The sequence below is a fragment of the Bombyx mori genome, chromosome 28 (assembly GCF_030269925.1).
Source record: "Bombyx mori chromosome 28, ASM3026992v2".
In the NCBI taxonomy this organism is placed as follows: domain Eukaryota; kingdom Metazoa; phylum Arthropoda; class Insecta; order Lepidoptera; family Bombycidae; genus Bombyx; species Bombyx mori.
In genome coordinates, this window is record NC_085134.1 from 1717649 (window position 1) to 1738444 (window position 20796).

Sequence of the window (20796 nt, forward strand, 5' to 3'; positions counted from 1 at the left end):
ACAACCTACAACCTAGGAAGGCACCCGGCTCCGACGGCATCCACAACCGCGCGCTAAAACTCTTGCCAGTCCAACTGATAGCAATGTTGGCTACAATTTTAAATGCCGCTATGACGCACTGCATCTTTCCCGCGGTGTGGAAAGAAGCGGACGTTATCGGTATACATAAGCCGGGCAAACCGACAAACGAAACTTCCAGTTACCGTCCGATTAGTCTCCTCTCGACGATAGGAAAAATTTACGAACGGCTCCTTAGGAAACGCCTCTGGGATTTTGTTACCGCGAACAAAATTCTCATAGACGAACAGTTCGGATTCCGCTCTAAACACTCGTGCGTACAACAAGTGCACCGCCTCACGGAGCACATTCTGATAGGACTAAATAGGCGTAAACAAATCCCGACCGGCGCCCTCTTCTTCGACATCGCGAAGGCGTTCGACAAAGTCTGGCACAACGGTTTAATTTATAAACTGTACAACATGCCAGACAGACTCGTGCTCATCATACGAGACTTCTTGTCGAACCGTTCGTTTCGATATCGAGTAGAGGGAACTCGTTCTCGTCCCCGTCAACTGACCGCCGGAGTCCCGCAAGGCTCCGCGCTCTCCCCGTTATTATTTAGTTTGTATATCAATGATATACCCCGGTCTCCGGAGACCCATCTAGCGCTCTTCGCCGATGACACGGCTATCTACTACTCGTGTAGGAAGATGTCGCTGCTTCATCGGCGACTCCAGATCGCAGTAGCCACCATGGGACAGTGGTTCCGGAAGTGGCGAATAGACATTAACCCCACGAAAAGCGCAGCGGTGCTCTTCAAAAGGGGTCGCCCTCCGAACATCACTTCGAGCATCCCACTCCGTAGTAGGCGCGCAAACACCTCCGCCGTTAGTCCCATCACTCTCTTTGGCCAGCCCATTCCGTGGGTCTCGAAGGTCAAATATCTAGGCGTCACCCTCGACAGAGGGATGACATTCCGTCCCCATATAAAAACGGTACGCGACCGCGCCGCGTTTATTCTAGGACGACTCTATCCAATGCTTTGTAGTCGAAGCAAACTGTCCCTCCGTAATAAGGTAACTCTCTACAAAACTTGTATACGCCCCGTCATGACGTATGCAAGCGTAGTGTTCGCTCACGCAGCCCGCACCAACTTGAAATCCCTTCAGGTTATTCAATCACGATTCTGCAGGATAGCCGTCGGAGCGCCTTGGTTCCTTAGGAATGTGGATCTCCACGACGACCTGGAGCTCGACTCTTTTAGTAAGTATCTACAGTCGGCATCGCTGCGCCATTTTGAGAAGGCGGCACGACATGAGAACCCTCTCATCGTAGCCGCTGGAAATTACATACCCGACCCAGTAGACCGAATGGTAAACCGTCGACGTCGCCCAAAGCACGTCATTACGGATCCTCCTGATCCATTAACGGTGCTTTTAGGCACCACAAGCACCGGTCACCGTCCTCGTCGAACCCGTCGCTTGCGACGAAGGGCTCGACGAGCGAACTAACCCATAGACACAGCCCACTGAGTTTCTCGCCGGATCTTCTCAGTGGGTCGCGTTTCCGATCCGGTGGTAGATTCAGCGAAGCACTGCTCTTGCTAGGGTCAGTGTTAGCAACTCTCCGGTTGAGCCCCGCGAGCTCACCTACTAACGTTAGGGTGAAGCTGAAATAGCCTCTCAAGGCTATCAGCATAGGTAGGAAAAAAAAAAAAAAAACTTGACGTTTGTGGTCAAATTGAGAATAGATTAAATATTGTTTGTCTTTATTAATATTTTTTATAGTGTAGCCGAAAATTTGTGATTATAGAAGTATAAAATAAAATCATAATAGTGTACAAACTTATTATACAATTCCAATTAATTATAGTCGAATTTCGACTACTGCGGGACCTCTAGTTCTTAGGAGAATTGTCAACTAACGCATTTGCATAATTTCATATCTCTTGTCACAGAACTGGAGTAGTCACAAAGACGGACAGAAACGGCTTTTATTTTCTATATAAAAATTACTATGTTTTTTTTAAAAAAAAAACCGTAAATCTTATACGCAAAGAATGTTATAAAAGTTTGTGAATTTTGAATAAATATTTTTACATATTTCAAACATATTTGTTTTAAAATATAAATTTATAGCTTTATAGTATGGCTCCGTAGAAATTCTTGTGTGTGTACATCTTTTTTTTTATTGCTTAGATGGTTGGACGAGCTCACAGCCCACCTGGGGTTAAATGGTTACTGGAGCCCATAGACATCTACAACGTCAATGCACCACCCACCTTCAGATGTAACTTTTAAGATCTCAGTATAGTTATAACGGCTGCCCCACCCTTCAAGCCGAAACGCATTACTGCTTCACGGCAGAAATAGGCGAGGTGGTGGTACCTACCCGTGCGGACTCACAAGAGGTCCTACCACCAGTAATCCTATCCACCAGTAAGCCTGTTGTTTTTTGGCTTCCAATAACGTCACAGATACTGAATATAAGTTCAGTGGAATCTTGTATAATTTGCCAGATATTTTACATATTATATATTTATATATATTTTATATATATTTTTTTATATATTTTTATGTATTTTTTTTTTATTTTTGTTGTTAATGCACTGTCGATTGCACCTATAATTGAGGTGACATATGCCATGAACTTTTGTCAATTGTTCAATGTTTTGTATCGATGATCACTTTGTTGGTGTAACTTAATAAATAAATAAATATATAAAAGTAATGCCCGATCTTCTATTTTGAATTTCGCTTTTATTTCCATTACGTGCTCACACAATCATGAACGAAGCAACCTCCTATGACGAGCAGATTCATAGTTCACTCACCCTGTAGTTCAATCATTTCAATGCTAATTTGTTTGAACAACTTTTGATATTCATGTCGCTTTCAGTTTTCCCAGACGTATAAGAAAATCTAATGCTGTTAATAAGAAGCGCTCGTTCGTTTTGAAGCTAAACCGAAAAGCTTGGTTATAAACGAAATAAAATCCACAGAAATTAATTAATATGCGTGCCAATTGAAGTCGCAGATAATTCAATCTACTAGAGCAGTGATTCTCAACCACTGTTCCGCGGCACTTTTGTGTGCCGCCCAATTTCAAAAGTGTGCCGCCAAATTTTGCGAATATATAATAATGTTAATATTATTAAATTATATAATTTTAAAAGAAAAATATTTTAAACATGAATATATATTTAAACACAAAAAAAATTTAAAGTATATTTTAGTTTATTTCGTATATTAAAATTTTTTGATAAACTATTTATGCAGTGTGTTGTAGTAAGTAAATAATTTTTATCTTTTTTTTTATGTGCCGCCAAATTTTGAAATCGTTAAATATGTGCCGCAACAAAAAAAAGGTTGAGAATCACTGTACTAGAAACAAATAAACAATATTAACCTATTCTCAATTTGACCACAGACTAACAGAGCACCAAAAGCTTGACAATAAACATAGAGTATTCATAAGTGTGTGTGTCAAATAGATGATAGTGTGTGTAACGTTTTTTTATTGATTTAATGTATTATTAATGCATAATTTAAAAAAAAAATACCATTCTCCACTCCTTCGCCATATCTTATATCTTTAAACGAGCAATTCTTGCATATTAATACATATATATAATCTGAATCTCGGAAACGGCTCCAACGATTTTCATAAAATTTAGTATACAGGGGATTTCGGGGGCGATAAATCGATCTAGCTTCGATTTATTTTGAGAAAATGTTCTTTTATTCGTGTTTTCAATAATCAACTCTTCCCGAGATCTATTGGCGAATAATAATACTATTTTTCTTAATTGAGGGCAACTAACCAAGATGGCGTTATCATCATCATCTAGTTCTTTTTAAATGTGGGAAATTTCATACTCCTCCGTCCGCGCAATTTTCGTAAAAAGGGGTATAAAGTTTTTGCTTCACGTATTAATATATAGATACTTAAGATAACATATCGAGGGGTGAAAAGTTATTTGGTTTAAGCGACATTTCGTTTAACACGCGACATTTATCTTTGTATTTTTTTATTATTTTTTTATTTCTTAGATGGATGGACGAGCTCACAGCCCACCTGGTGTTAAGTGGTTACTGAAGCCCATAGACATCTACAACGTAAATGCGCCAGATACAAGTTCTAAGATCTTAGTATAGTTACAACGGCTTACCCACCCTTCGAACCGAAACGCATTACTGCTTCACGGCGGAAATAGGCGGGGTGGCGGTACCTACCCTTAGAGACCTTAGAACTTATACCTTAAGGTGGGTTGCGCATTTACGTCGTAGATGTCTATGGGTTCCAGTAACCACTTAACACCAGGTGGGCTGTGAGCTCGTCCACCCATATAAGCAATAAAAACAAAACTCACAAATCTATAAGCAAATACTTACATGAATCTCCAGCACATACGCTAAACATAAAGACGTATATCGCACACGTATTGGTAAGTTTGAAAGGAACATTTTAAATCTATGAAGGTCCAAAGCCGATGTACAATGGAAGTATTTCCTCGGATTGAACGTACGGAACAAGTTCAAGTTTTAAGCTGTCCTGCGTATACTTACAAAGTTCGACGGACTTCATTTCCACCGTCACACATAATATAATAATATATCGACGCTTGAAAGGCAAACGTGACTAAGCGACACTACTTGCTTTGTACTTAAATGATAGGCAATAACTATATTCGATGCGCAAAAAACATATATTTCTAGGTCTATTAAAATCATTTCAATCCTACAGCTAGATTCGTTAAAATAGAATTTTTTTCAGGTATTTCAACTTTAGTCTACTGTAAAGTTCACGCATTGTCACTTAGTCACGTTTGCCTTTCAAGCGTCGATATATATAATTTTCCTACCTATGCTGATAGCCTTGAGAGGCTATTTCAGCTTCGTCCTAACATGTAGGTGAGCTCGCGGGGCTCCAGGCGGAAGTGTTGCTAGCACTGGCCCTAGCAAGAGCAGTGCTTCGCAGAATGCTAAAAATGTTCACAATTTAAAAGAGTATTGATTTTTTATTGTGATTTTCCTCGCCCGGTATTCTAAGGTGGCCCTTGTCATTCTAAAGAGCTGTGCTAGGCTTTTGTTGTAAAACTAACAGCCGAACTATCTTTTTTTTTTCATTGCTTAGATGGGTGGACGAGCTCACAGCCCACCTGGTGTTAAGTGGTTACTGAAGCCCATAGACATCTACGCCGTAAATACGCCACCCACCTTGAGATATAAGTTTTAAGATCTCAAGTACAGTTACAACGGCTGCCCCATCCTTCAAACCGAAACGCATTACTGCTTCACGGCAGAAATAGGCAGGCTGGTGGTACCTAACCGTGCGGACTCACAAGAGGTCTTACCACCAGTAATTACACAAATTATAATTTTGCGGGTTTCATTTTTATTACACGATGTTATTCCTTCACCGTGGAAGTCAATCGTGAACATTTGTTAAGTACGTATTTCATTCGAAAATTTGGTACCCGCCTGCGGGATTCGAACACCGGTGCATCGCTCAACACGAGTGCTCTGAGGAATTGTTCGAGATGATACCGGCATCTCGTTTTTACCATCGCACCGCCTGCCACCGGAGTAGAGTTCATCCCTACTACCTGGAGCCACTGTGGTCATCCACAGTGCGTTTCCAGAGGTATTTTTTGCCAAGTACCATCCGACTATGGAATGGCTCCCCTCCACGGTGTTTCCCGAGCGCTATGACATGTCCTTCTTCAAACGAGGCTTGTGGAAAGTATTAAGCGGTAGGCAGCGGCTTTGCTCTGCCCCTGGCATTGCTGAAGTCCATGGGCGACGGTAACCACTCACCATCAGGTGGGCCGTATGCTCGTCTGACTACAAGGGCAATAAAAAAAAAGTCTTATCCTTTAGGCCACGACGACTATCTCCCTATTTAAATCTTAACAGTCTGGATGCAAACGCGTGCGGGCAAAGTTGTCGGTCACCAAATAAAAATCCATTTCGTCTATCTACCAACTGACTATACTGGTGGTAGGACCTCTTGTGAGTCCGCGCGGATAGGTACCACCGCCCTGCCTATTTCTGCCGTGAAGCAGTAATGCGTTTCGGTTTGAAGGGTGGGGCAGCCGTTGTAACTATACTGAGATCTTAGAACTTATATCTCAAGGTGGGTGGCGCATTTACGTTGTAGATGTCCATGGGCTCCAGTAACCACTTAACACCAGGTGGGCTGTGAGCTCGTTCACCTATCTAAGCAATAAAAAAAAAAAAACTGAATCTAATTGTCGCGCTTACACTACGGTGTAAGCGCATGTCCTACACATCTGAATATAAGTTGTACGCCGTCTTCTGAACAAGTAGGATCGGAGCTTCGTAGAATCACGTAACTGCTTGTTTTTCAATTCAACGCTACTGAACGTTTTCTCAAGGTTTGTTTACGTAATATATATTGACGTTTGCAAAATTACCGTTGCTTTAGATGCGAACACGAATTAAACTGTGTTCAATATTGCCAGCGTTTCTACCATGGAGCAGTCACACATCGTTGTGTTAAAATAGATAAAATGTTGATCTTTATTTCGGTGAAATGTGTGTAAAGTCATCAAATACTTCAGACAATGAAACAACTGCCTTTTCCGTGATATAAATACGAATTTATTGACAATATAAAAAATAAAACTAGTTATAATAAATTCATCTAACAAAAATATCCACTGATCTGTAATATATGTAAATACGATAAAAAAACATTTAAAGCCCTTAAATATCCCTGTTTAAATTAATATTTCAAACAATGCTATTGTATTTAAGTAGTAAGTTTGAATTATTTCTCTTCATTGAATGACAGACGAGTGAACTTGTCTAAGAAAGATCTTTTTAACGGCCGTCTGGTGTAGTGGTAAGTGACATGGTCATTACACAAGTGGGTCGCGGGCTCGAATCCCGCCAAGGGAAGATATTTGTATGATAAATATAAATGTATTTTCCAGGGCTATGGATGTATATTAAATATATGTATGTGTATAATAAAAATCTTACATTTATTTCCGTTATCTGGTACCTGTAACACAAGCTCTTTTCGAACTTAGCACGGGACCAGTTAACGTGGCGTGATTGTTAGTAAATATATATTTATTTATTTTAAAATCAAAGAGGTTAAAGACCTTTCACATAAGATCTCTTTATTGAAACAATGCTTGTCTATGTAAGTACATATGTAGTGTACCGTATTTATTATATTTTTTAACTCAACCAGTCTTTATAAATACATGTAATTTTTCTTCATCCTTATTTTTTGACAATGTCATCTGTCATTCTTCTTTTCTTTTTCGACTTCTTGCAAATAGGTTGAAGTATTTCTACCTAGATGTGGTAGTGATCTTTTTAGTCGCCACAAGGTTTACATGTGTATAATGTAAATATAAGAACCATAATTTAAACTAAATTTACAATATAAAACTATACAACGCATCGTACTGATATTCACTTTTCTTCTTCTTTGTCTCCACCTTATCCCGCTAGGTGGGACCGGTACAGCGATTTTTTCTATTCCATTCTCCTCTATCAGCCGTCATCTCAACACTAGCTCCTCTCTCTCTCATGTCGTCATTCACACACTCCATCCATGTCTTCTTACCCCTCTACCTTGCACTACCATTCCCATACATCTCCTAGTCACATGCATCTCCTCTCTACGCATCACATATCCATACCATGTTTTACTGGTGGTAGAACCTCTTGTGAGTCCGCACGGATACCACCACCCTGCCTATTTCTGCCGTGAAGTAGTAATGCGTTTCGGTTTGAAGGGTAGGACAGCCGTAACTATACTGAGACTTAAGAACTCATATCTCAAGGTGGGTGGCGGCATTTATGTTATAGATATGTATGGGCTCCGGTAACCACTTAACGCCAGGTAGGCTGTGAGCTCGTCCACCCCTCTATGCGATAAAAAAAAACACATGATAAGCCTTCACAGCGATGATATTTACTAAACGAATAAATTGAAATCTAAGACGGAATTGTTTGCAGTCATAATTTATATTGTGGTGCAATGCGTGCGAACTCTTTGAAAGGTATCTAGATAATGACAAAGAACGAAGTTAGTCTTAGAGGGTATTGAAGAATCAGAACGACACAAGTCGTTACAGTAAAGTTGCGGACGACAAGAAGAGCGTCCCGTCATCTCTCTACCGTGCTTAAACTAAGCCAACTAAACGTAGGGTTGACAAGAATGGGTTTTAACAAATGGCCGTCACGTCAGAAAAGCCCTACCACAAATACTTCTGTCGATGCCTTAATAAGAAACTAAGGTATTCACCAGAGCATTGGCAACAGCATACGCCAATTTTGAAGTGAAAACTTCTTTAGAATCGTTGTGATTTCAAACCGGATGCAACGGAAAAAACGACAGGTAAGAGTCACAAATACAAAAATGTGTAGGATGAAGCCAGCAAAGAATGAGACAGAAATATACATACTATTTATTTAATACAGCGCCATCTGTGATATTTTTTAATACTAGCGTGTGTATGAAAGCTCTTGTAGTGAATTTTAATTTAGGATTATACGTGAAATTAAAATATCAATTCACAGAGGGCGCTACCTTACAATTATTTACTAATGACAAAATTTTACATATACTTAAGACGTTTAGGATAATTGTATTTTAATTTTGGAAGGTTTCACTTCTACCACGTGTGAATTGCACACATGTTTTTTTTTATTTTTTCTGGCAGTGACCGAACCTCATATGAGTTTTCCGCGTCTAGGAGGCACGCGCGGTATGTGACACTTAACGGTCTGCAGATGTTGGAAGCAGACCGCGGGCACAAGGATGTGTTTAGGACCCAATCCACTAAACGACCCCCTTGCACTCTCTCACTCAACGTCCGATCTCCGCTCAAGCCCAGAACCCGGACAGAGTAGGAAACCGGTCATCGTTCTAGCTAGTCGAACCCGTCGCTTGCGACGAAGGGCTGGGCGAGTAAATTGACCCACAGCCACAGCCCACTGAGTTTCTCGCCGGATCTTCTCAGTGGGTCGCGTTTCCGATCCGATGGTAGATTCTGCGAAGCACATCTCTTGCTAGGGCTCGTGTTAGCAACGTCGTCAGGTTTGAGCCCCGTGAGCTCACCTACTAGCCCGGCGACGCTGACATGGTATCTCTAGATCGTCAGCCAGCGACCAGCTTTAGTAGGAAAAAAACAAAAGAGTAGGGGGATTCCTGCGGTGAACACTAAAACCAGACTAGCGGCGCCACCCAATTATTAAAAAACGATACTGGCTGTAGGCCGTAATGTAAGCCCACACAGGTATCACATATCCTGTCTATCTATCTATTAATACGTGAAGCAAAAACTTTGTACCCCTTTTTACAAAAATTGCGCGGACGGAGGAGAATAGAATTTCCCCCATACATATAAAGAGAATATAGAGAAGGAGTGCAGAATGCTAATATTTTTTTTATTATGCATAAAAAATACATTAAATCAATAAAAAAAACACTACACACACTACCATGTATTTAACACATATACGCATATATACTCTTTTGTTTATTTTATTGTTAAAGTCTGTGGTCAAATTGAGAATAGATTAATATTGTTTGACTTTAATATTATTTGTTTATAGTGTAGTTTTGGCGTAATCTGTGATTATAGAATTATAATATTCAAACTTACAATTTTAATTAATTATAGTCGAATTTCGTCTATAGATGTACAATCATGCGTTCCGATTTCAAGAGTGGGACCGCCGTACACAATTCAATTGAGACTTCAACCTCATGCCTCAAAGAGGGCAGCGGCATTCACGTTGTGATATCTATGGAGTCTGACAACCACTTGACACCAGTGTGCTTAGTGCGAGTGTTTTAACGTTCTCTATACCGTAAAAGATAGCTCATGTTTGTATGGAATGGAATCGTTTGCATAGATTTGCCGCTAAGGGCGCTGTTCCAACTGCATACAAAATTGGCTTAACTTTTACGCTATCGAGAACGTTCAGAAACTCGCACTAAGCACATAGAGCGGTGAATTCATTCACTGATATCATCAGTGATTGTTGTTATTGTTTTTTTTTTATTTTATGTAAAATTTTATGTTATTTTTAATGAATGTCATATGGATATAATATCAGAAATAAATGAATATAAATAACAATACATGAATTAGGTAATTTCAAAAATAATGGAATATTGATTTAAAAAAGTCATAGAGTTAGCTATAGCTATTTCTCAAGCGTTTAGTTCTTAATCGATTTTGCAACGAATTTATTTATTTATTTATTTTGTTTTTGTCAACCCTACGATGGAATCATTAGCGAGTTCGAAGTGCTGCCGATAGTTTCGCTTTTAACGATGTCACTCGCGTTGTTTCGTGACTTTTCGTACATTTAATATTCCATTGTTCATTATATTAATAATTTGTGCTTGTTACTTCTGGAATCTTGACATGGCACATCAATGGCTTTTAGTTTTCCTTATTACTGGTGGTAGGACCTCTTGTGAGTCCACACGGGTAGGTACCACCGCCCTGCCTACTTCTGCCGTGAAGCACTAATGCCTTTCGGTTTGAAGAGCGGGGCAGCCTTTGTAACTATACTTGTGACCTTAGAACTTATATCTCAAGGTGGGTGGCGCATTTACGTTGTAGATGTCTATGGGCCCCAATAACCACTTAACACCAGGTGGGCTGTGAGCTCGTCCACCCTTCAAAGCAATAAAAAAAAAACAAAAAAATCCATATGTTCTATTCCATTTTCCAATCAGAAAAAAAAATTGCCATTTAGGCGAAAGGCGAAAGAAAATTATCGTTTCATGTTTCAAAATTTTGACAAACGTCGACCGTCATAGACGATAAGACAGCGGTGTTCAAATATTTGCTTATTTTTATAGACATTTTTAAATTACTTACACGGATGGACGAGCTCACAGCCCCCCTTACTTAACCCTACTTAACGGTGGGCAGCGGTTTGGCTCTGTCCCTGGCGTTGCTGACGTCCATGGGCGATGGTAACCACTCACCATCAGATGGGCCGTATGCTCGTCTGCCTACAAGAGCAATACAAAAAAACCTGGTGCCAAGTGGTTACCGGAACTTGTAGACATCGGCAACGTAAATAAAGACACCCACCTGGAGAAATGATATCTAAGTCTCAGTTTTATTGTACAGCGGCTGACCCAGCCTTTAAATGCCGCATTACTGCTTCACGGGAGCAATAGCCTTCAGCAATGTAACAATGTCGTCATTTAAAAAAACGACTTTGCCTATACATATAGGTGAATACCACCATCCTGATTATAGCTATCGCAAAGCAGTCTTGTATTCCGATTTTAAGGGAAAAACTGCAATTTCACTTATTTTATTGAGGGTCAAATCTTATGTCCCGAAGTGTACAGCGGCATCCGCATTGTGATTCATGTCTGGAGTACACAGCTTGACATCAATTGAACGTCAACCCGTACTTTTTCTTATTTTTGTGTTTTATTTGTCTCTTCCATCTATATATTAATAAGTGAAGCAAAAACTTTGTATCCCTTTTTACGAAAATTGCGCGGACGGAAGAGTATGAAATTTTCCACACTTATAGAGAATATAGAGAAGAAGTGAACAATGCTAATATTTTTTTAATGCATAAAAGATACATTAAATCAATAAAGAAAACATTACACACACTACATACCATGTATTTGACGCACACACGCATGCATACTATTTATTGTCAAACTTTTGTTCTTGACGTCTGTTGTCAAATTGAGAATAGATTAAATATTGTTTGTCTTTTTTAATATTTTTTAAGTGTAGTCCTGGCGAAATTTGTGATTAAAGAAGTATAAACTACAATCATAACAGTGTACCAACTTACAATTCCAATTAATTATAGTCGAATTTCGACTACTGCGGGACCTCTAGTTAAAAATAAACACAACTGCTCATTTATTCAAGTTTATTGCTACACTTTATAATTACTTTAAAAATATAATTACGGTTCTGTTTGATTCTCGTACAAGCTAAATAAATCCTTATTCAAATGAGGCTTACATCGAGTGTTCTTTAAAAATCTTTAAGAGAACGCGTATGATTTTTTAAAAGCAAACCGAGTTTTGCGATTTTCAACCTTATTCCTTCTCCGTTTAGTTTTCATCTTAGCCACCAAAAGTAATGTATTAAATTCATTTTTAAAAGACCTTAACGTAGCATTTATAAAGAACGTTTTGATAATTTTTTTTCGTGGCGTTACTTAAGTCTTTCCGCGTCGGAAGAACTCGTTAATTGAGTGGTTACAGTTTGCGAAGTTTTTCCTCTCTGTTAACTTTTAAACGCTTTTAGTTTTTGTTGCGTACCCGTTGAGACTTTGCGGTGAAGCTTAAATAAGTTGAGTTTCGCAAAAAAAAAAACTTCATCTCCCTTAATAACTTCCGAGAGTTTGTTCAGAGTTAAAAAGTGCAATCAATGCTTGTGCTTTTCTTTTGGTATGTGGTATTACCAGCCTGCCTATTTCAGTGGGACAGACATCATCCACTAAAGACTTCGACTTCAATCTTCAAGGATTCCATCACACACTCTGTGATGTCTATGAGCTGTGCTAACCACATAACTAATGCGCAATTGGTATAGGGTGTATCAGAGAAGTACAGAGTGTCTCAAAAGAAAGTTCACATTTGTTTTGGTTATTGCGTGAACGCAACTATTCCGAGGGGCGCGGGGAGAGTGTCAATCGGTAGCCTGGCTCTTGGGAATTTTGTTGCTATGGAGCGTTTCTCGGGAGCGGACCGTGCGTTGTGCATACGCGACTTTTATAAAAACGGTAATTCGGCGAATGTAGCGCGTAGAAAATTCTGCAGCATTCGACATATTCGTCACTTGAATGCTCCAACCACTCGACTCATTGCTAGATGTGCCGAAAAGCTTAAAGAGACCGGTTCAACATTGGAAAACCCAAATTCCGGGCGTCCAAGATCTTCGAGAACGGTCGAAAACGTAGACAGTGTCGCCCAGTCTATTCGGGACGATCCGAACCTTTCAATTCGGAAGCGTGCTGTGGCCTTAAGCGTGCACAGATTGTCGTTATGCCGCATTTTGCATAAAGATTCAAAACTGCACCCGTACAAGATTCAGTTGGTGCAAGAATTAAAGCCTCAGGTCAGAGGTCAAAATTTTCCTGGTAAATTGATTTCCAGGAGAGGTGACATAAGTTGGCCTCCACGCAGTCCCGATTTGATACCTATGGATTTTTTCCTGTGGGGTTATGTCAAATCCAAAGTTTACGCCAACAAACCGACTTCCCTGGCACATTTAAAGAAAATATCCTTCACGAAATCGCAGCCATCACGGAGAACACCTGCCGAGCCGTCATAGGCAATATTAGTGCTCGATCTATAGAAGGTAAGTGCTCCAATAAAAGTAGCTATAACTCGAGGAGTATCTGTTATATAACAACTAGATACTGGTGGTAGAATCTCTTGTGAGTCCACACGGGTAGGTACCACCACCCTGCCTATTTCAGCCGTGAAGCAGTAATGCGTTTCGGTTTGAATGGTGGGGCAGCCTTTGTAACTATACTGACACTTTAGAACTCATATATCAAGGTAACACTAGGTGGTCTGTAAGCTCGCCCACCCAACTAAGCAATAAAAAAAACGCATAGTCAAGGAGCAGTTAAAGGTTGTGTCGTCGGCGAATAAGGCTAACTGGGTCAGCGGCGGCCGGGGAATGTCGTTGATGAATAAACTAAATAGGAGCGGCGAGAGGACGGAGCCCTGCGGCACTCCATCCGTGAGTGGTCGCGGTGAGGAGCGGGCTCCCTCGACTCGATATTGAAAAGAGCGTTTCGACAAGAAGTCCCGCATGATGAGGACGAGACTATCCGGCACGCCCATGTTGAAAAGTTTGAAAATCAAACCGTTGTGCCAGACTTTGTCGAACACTTTAGCGACGTCGAAGAAGAGAGCTCCCGTGTATAACGGTTTTGGTCGGTTAAGCCCAACGAGAATGTGCTCCGTGAGGCGGTGCACCTGTTGTACGCATGAGTGATTTGCACGCAATCCTAATTGTTCATCGATGAGAATGCCCTTGGATGAGACGAAGTTTCTGAGACGTTTGCAGAACAGACGCTCATACAGCTTGCCTAGAGACATGAGGAGGCTAATCGGGCTGTAAATATTGACCCATAATCAGCGCCAAAATATCGCGTTATGAACCCGTCAATTAATAGTGCTTATAACGTAGATTATAAAATCTCCAATTTGCAATATAACATTGCAAGAAAGGATCACGGCAGCTTGGAGAAGCTAATGGTGACTGGCAAGGTGAACGGAAGAAGACCACGAGGTAGAGGCCCGACACGTTGGACTGACCAAATCCGCACTACCCTCGACACCACAGTTCACGATGCTCTACACTCGGCAGCAAATAGAGGCAAATGGCGTGGAATGGTCCGTAATAAGCTCTTGTTGCGAGGAGGTGGTCACAACCCTCAGTATTGAGGAAACCGAAGCAAGAAGAATAACGTAGATAGGCGAGAAAGTTTAAATCAATTCAACTGTCACATCTATCGAATGTACAGAGAGAGCACTACAGACAGTTTTTATCCGATGTCTGGTATTACTATCTGATGAAGTCGCGCGGCGGAGGCACGTCCGCGATCAGAGATAGCTTTGGTAAGCATTAGAAATACCCGCTATAAAGATATAAGTATTTAACTAGCTATCTCAGAGATTATTGTGTTGTAATAAATGAAATTGTCACATACGTTAAAACATAATTTAGCCAAAGTCAATGTAATAAACATTTATCATACATTATTAATTATTTTTCACGTGTATATATGAAAATATTTTAGTTATTAGCTTCTTAGTGATTAAAATACTAGTACTTAAGATAAGCTTTAAACGTGTCTTAAAATAAATCGAATTTGTATACTTTTGGAATTAAATAAATCAGACATAAGACAGAATAAGACTTCACCATTCACATTTGTGACTTCGAACGTGTACTCAAGATATTATGTTTTTGTTGACAGCTTAACACTAATAACCGTAAGCTCTGAAGTTCTCAGACAAAAGGAAAACAAAAAATTATCGCGTTGCTGTTTATTCTTGTGCCAGCAATGTAAGACAAAAACTGAATGACAGACATTATGAATATGTATACTTTACTACGACATATTATAATATATCAAAGTCATAATCATAAAGCAACAAATGAATTGTGGAAGTTACTGGAAAATTGTCCGTATTTGCTGAACAATAAAAGCAGACATTCGCGTGACTTGCTATTTTTTCTTTCTAAAACTAAACTTAACAGTCTGAAAAGCATCTGTAGACACTGCTTCCACATCAGTAATATTGTCACCTTAATTATCTACCTAACTTTCTATACTATATACTGTGTATACTATACACTAACTCGGAGGATAAAGGGCTCGGAGAGTCAATTAACCCACAGACACAGCCCACTGAGTTTCTCGCCAGATCTTCAGTGGGTCGCGTTTTCGATCCGGTGATGCTCTTGCTAGGGCCAGTATTAACAACTCTCCCGGTTAGAGCCCCGTGAGCTTACCTACACGTCAAGGAGAAGCTGAAATAGCCCCTCAAGGCTATCAGCATAAGTTGAAAAAAAAAACAGAAAAAAACGCCATAACCTATGTTTTTATTTATTTATATGATCATTTTTAACTTTCTTAATCTGCTTTGCAATTTGATGTTTGATGACTTGTTTGAAAGTTTGGATGAAATACAAACTGTCTCTTATGTAGGTATCTATATATTAATACGTGAAGCAAAAACTTTGTATCTCTTTTTGCGAAAATTGCGCGGACGGAGGAGTATGAAATTTTCCACACTTATAGAGAATATAAAGAAGAAGTGCACAATGCTAATATTTTTTTTAAATAATGCATAAAAGATACATTAAATCGATAAAGAAAACATTACACACACTACATACCATGTATTTGACGCACACACGCATGCATACTATTTATTTATTGTCAAATTTGTTCTTGACGTCTGTGGTCAAATTGAGAATAGATTAAATATTGTTTGTCTTTAATAATATTTTTCTATAGAGTAGTCTTGGCGAAATTTGTGATTATAGAAATATAAAATACAATCATAATAGTGTACAAACTTACAATTCCAATTAATTATAGTTGAATTTCGACTACTGCGGGACCTCTAGTATCAAGTTAATTCACAATAATAATAATAAATCCAACGAAGTTTGTACACACATTTTGTATGAAGCTAACTAATTACTATAATTTGAATCACTGAGCGTAAAGTCATCGAAAATTAACTCTATATGTTTGACAACGTTAAGTAATAGCGTATAGCTATCATAGAACAGAAAATATATGATAGATACCTGAATCGCGCTAACGACATAATTTTCAAGATCCTCCTCCTTGCGTCGGTTTCCTCATTACTGAGGGTCGTGGTCATGGCCTTGAAACAAATTAAATGTTTCTCTGTCCATGACTCTCTTGGGATGTAATTGTGGTGGGTTCCCACGTCCTTCCACATCAGTATTTCGAAGGGATTTAGTCCTTCACGGCAAACTGGTCCCGTTCCGGGTCTCTGGTTGTATCCGGGGGCTGGGCTATTTCCCGCCGCCCAGTGCTCGGCGTTGACGTTTTACGGTAGGAATGTCCAGCTCTACTCAACCCTCCTCTTTTCTCATCCGGGCTTGGGACCGAATATATATAAATAAGTTCCGAACAATAGCATTTGGATCCCTCCATCTGATCCACTGACTCTATTATTAGACGTGTACAGCTCTAGCATATTTAGGTATAATGAATGGAAAGAGTACAACTGTGCAACAAACTATGAAATGATTTAAAAGAAGACGACAACTTAAGCATATTTAAAAGGAAACTAAAAGGTTTCTTGAGTACAACACTCTGGACATAAGAGTTTTTCGATTTGAATATAATTTTATTCCGTCTTATTTTAAGTGAACTGTACGAATAATCTTTAAATAGACAAATATAATAATACGGGAGGGATGTCGTCATATCCGAATCCTGATCCCGCAGGAGCCAGTCAACTTCGTCGCCATAGACACGTCCTTACCATCCATCAGATCCAATAACTCTTGCATTAGACGCCTTCAGCTCTAACACTAGGAGCAGGCTTAGGGACCCCGGTTACCGTACTCGTCGAACTTATCAAATTCAAATTCAAATTCAAAATCATTTATTTCAACTTAGATGTCAGTATAACACGGGCTTAGCTTAGTTAGCCGCAATAGCTTAGTTTTTAAATTAGATACTGGCGGTAGGACGTCTTGTGAGTCCGCACGGGAACCACCACCCTGCCTGGAAGCAATAATGCGTTTCGGTTTGAAGGGTGGGGCAGCCGTTGTGCTATTAAAACTGAGGCTTGGGACTCGTGTCTCAAGGTGAATTTACGTTGTTGATGCCTATGGGCTCTGATAAACACTTAACACCAAGTCGGCTGTGAGCTCATCCACCCATCTAAGATATAAAAAATAAAAACAACATGTTTTTAGTGGTTCCATTATCAAGAATGAGCTAAGTATCGATAGCGGATCACGGGACAATCAATATACGGTATTCGATAATATTTGTTTGCAATTCTCAAACATGGATATGCGCAATTAAATATTTACAAAAAACATTCATTACATTATTTATTTTGTTAGGAGCCACACATATCAATATTGGATTGAACATGTTTTGATTGTAGCCTTATATGTTTATGATTTTATAACGTGCGAAGCATTTATTTCAGAACATCCTGAAATTTTAATGTATTCAAAGATACAATTCGAACAATAACACAATCAGTGTTCGCTGCGAAACTTAAGTTTACAATTAACTGTTATCGATTGAAACTGAATTCAGTTTTACACGCTGATGAGTTCGGAACTAACAATGGAAAATATGAACACAAAACTTATATGTGGGTAGCACATAATATGTACAAAGTGACGCTTGACACGACCAATGTGTAGGGAGAATCTAACTATCAATTTTATTAGTCTTCTATATTATAATATTAGCCTGTGTAAACATATCATTCCATTTAATTTAAACTAATTAAAAATTAAAATTAAGATAAAAAATTTTTTTTTTAATTAATTCATAATAAAAAAATAAATAATAAAAACATAAATTTAAAAATAAAAAATGTAATTAATAAAAAAATATGATTAATATAAAAAAATCAATTAAAAATTAAAATAAAAAAAATATGAATTAAGAATAAAAAATTCTATGTGATTCAACAACGCCCAAAGCCAAAAATCATGAAGACACATTTGATTGTAACAAACATTCTTAACTGCATTTTTGGTGAGTTTTGATTTTTATTTATTTTCTTAAATAATGCGTATATAGCTAGACGATAGCGATAATCTTATCGTGATGTTGAAATTCCAAGTCAAACAAAGTGCCAGACCGCGTGATGATATTAGTTTGTTCTGTGTAGAAAGGAATTTAATGTAATGTAATGGAATTTTTTAATTGAATTTTTTTACGATTGTTACCGCGATATTCAGATGTTGTTTATGGCGACGAAAACATCAGTACGAGCACAGCAAGAAAAGGCATGAGGTTGAAGTCTCAATTGAACTATATCGACGGTCCCACTCTTGAAATCGGAACGCGTGACTGTACATCTATAGAAACGAATGGCCCCGCAGTAGTCGAAATTCGACTATAATTAATTGAAATTATAAGTTTAAACATTATAATGGTTCTATTGTCAACACTATTATAATTCGATAATATAATCAAAGTATTCACCAAAACTGCACTATACATAAATAATAATAAAGACAAACACTATTCAGCTATTTTCAATTTGACCACAGACTTTAAACACTAACAAAGGTTTGACAATTGGCAATAAACAAAGAGTATATTTATATGTATATGTGTTATGTCAAATACATGGTAGTGTGTGTAATGTTTTCTTTATTGATTTAATGTATCTTTTATGCATTATTTAAAAAAAATATTAGCTTTGTTCACTTCTTATCTATATCTATACTAATATTATAAAGAGGAAAGATTTGTTTGTTTGTTTGTATTGAATAGGCTCCGAAACTACTGAACCGATTTGAAAAATTCTTTCACTGTTTGGAAGCTACACTATTCCCGAGTGACATAGGCTATAATCTTTTTTGAAAAAAATTAGGGATCCTTACTAAAACTTCAATATTATAACTCAAGGTGTAAAAAAATTTCCTAAAATATTCTTTACATCGCGTGCCCTGCGAAAACTATTGATAACAGAATAAAATAATGTACTACGGCTTTATAGAACAAATTATTATTTGCAAAAAGTGTCGCGACAGCATATGTCTAACTATTATAGTTATGCCGTAATATGTGTTCTTTTGTTTAAAAAATAAAACAACGTTAAATATCATTGATTTTTGTTAAAGACCCGAGCGGAGCCGGAGCGGGCAGCTTGTTCTCTATAAGTGTGGAAAATTTCATAGGTACTCCTCCGCCGCGCAATTTTCGTAAAAAGGGATACAAAGTTTTTGCTTCACGTATTAATATATAGATAGCTGGACATGCCCTTTCTATTAGATATGTATACTTAGCGGTAGCTATCATTTAACACAAGATATTTGACAGATGCCTCCTGAATGTCGCTCACAAGTTTAGATATACATATACAAATTCCGACCAACAAAATAGGGACTGTCGGTCTATCGAGCAATTAAATCCGCTCGGTGGAAGATCTTCCCCTTGTTTGAAAAACAACATGACAACTTTCCGTTTGTGTATACAATAATATGATTTTAGGAAACTGAGGAATATGTTTGGATATTCCAGACTCAAAATACGTTTGGAGCCTCTGGATCTGTGGAGAGACTTCGCTTCTCTCTGTATTTTGTACCGTATGTTCCATTGAGAGTGCTCTGAGGAATTGCTGGAGATTATTGCATCATCTCGTTTTTACCATCGCACCGCCCGCCACCGGAATAGAGTTCATCCATACCACCTGGAGCCACTGCGTTCATACACAGTGCGTTTCCAGAGATCTTTTTGCCACGTACCATCCGGCTTTGGAATAAGCTCCCCTCCACGATGTTTCCTGAGCGCTATGAAATGTCCTTCTTCAAACGAGGCTTATGAAGAGTACTTAACGGTGGGCAGCGGCTTGGCTCTGCTCCTAGCATTGCTGAAGTCCATGGACGCTTAAAGAAGACCGTGTTGCAGTTATTGCGTTGCATCGTTGCGGTTACGCGCCAATTCAAATTTTTAACATACTGAAAAATTTGAATATAACCAAAAGATTCGTTTATCGTACCATCAAACGATACAATGAAGACTCTAGTGTAGATGACAGGTCAAGAAGTGGTCGCCCTCGGTCTGTTAGGACTCCAGCAGTGATAAAAGCTGTGAAGGCGCGAATTCAAAGAAATCCCAAACGTAAGCAGAAACTGTTGGCCGTTCAGATGGGGTTAAGCAGAACCACGGTGAAAAGGGTGTTAAATGAAGACTTAGGGCTTCGGGCATATCGAAGAAAAACAGGACATCGTTTGAATGCTCGTCTAATGGACCTGAGACTGAAGAGATGTCGCGCTTTGTTGAAGCGGTACGCGAGAAAAAAATATGTATTGGGAAATTCTTTTTTCGGATGAAAAAAATTATACCGTAGAAGAGAGCTACAACAAACAAAATGATAAGGTGTACGCACACAGTAGTGAAGAAGCGAGCAACCGTATTCCGCGTGTCCAACGAGGTCATTTTCCATCCTCGCTCATGGTATGGTTGGGAGTTTTTTATTGGGGCTTAACAGAGGTACATTTTTGTGAGAAAGGTGTAAAAACGA